The sequence below is a fragment of the Echinococcus granulosus genome (assembly GCF_000524195.1).
Source record: "Echinococcus granulosus chromosome Unknown EG_S00413, whole genome shotgun sequence".
NCBI classification, from domain to species: domain Eukaryota; kingdom Metazoa; phylum Platyhelminthes; class Cestoda; order Cyclophyllidea; family Taeniidae; genus Echinococcus; species Echinococcus granulosus.
The window spans coordinates 1-1,059 of NW_020170792.1; positions in this window are offsets into that span (position 1 = coordinate 1).

Here is a 1,059-nt window from a genome sequence, read left to right on the forward strand (position 1 = left end):
GTGCATTCGTTTCTATCCCCAATGAATGGGTTTTCCCGCTCACCACACTCTAATAGACACCAGACAAATAATGGACTTAAAACTTACGGCAACAAACTGCGTCACTCTTTTATGAAAAGTTTTTTTGAATGCAGTAGTGTTCTTATTTTAATCTCTTGTTAATGAACATTTCAATAGAGCCGCTCAGATTGCCACTGGTGTGTAAGCAAAACATGTTACTCAATAATGTAAAATGAGACTTTTATAATTCTGGCACCCAAAAAGTGTTCCCACACACTTCCATGACTTACAACAAGTAATAAACACCCAACGGATTCAAATAGACCAGCTTCAAGTTCCTACCTATCCATCCCAATTCCCCTCTACCCATTTAGTTTTCCGTTGCTCCATCACTAGTTTTCCACCCACCTACATACTTGCAATCACATCAGCTATTGAATCTGTCAGATCTCAAACATCAAGCAGCAGGCGATAAATAAGTAAGCTATTTATTCAGGCAGGTATATTTTGGAGCATGTGTAATTTCCAATAACCCAGAAAACGATCAACAAAGAGGACAGTTCGACGTCCTGTACATAATAAGGATGGGAAGGATGGGGTAAGCAAAAAAGTAGAAAAATACTGGGAGACTAAAAGACACCGAGATTAGGCGATTTACCTCTGCAACACATCATCTCCATGCTCGCACGAATCCTTCGCACTGGCGACACCTTCGCTTTAGGCTAGTCGCTTTTCTGGAAGCCCATTCTGCAACACGTCCATTCCTTCCCCATCAGTCTTGAATTCAGTAGACGTGGAAGAGTGCGTTGCATAATGGATGTCTCCCTCCAACGGCTCATAGAAAGGCATAGAGGCCTGTAGTAAGAATAAAAGGTAAGGAGCATTACAGTAGGCTTTAATCCCCCTCCTGCCTCAGACAAACAATTTCCGCATCTGGTAGTCCTAAACACGGAAAAGAGGAATCCGAACGACGCATCGGTCGAAGCGTAAGTTCCACTCAATTGCAAAGACGCCTTCAACAGCGCCCTAGATCTAGTACCAGCAGGTCATATAGTGACT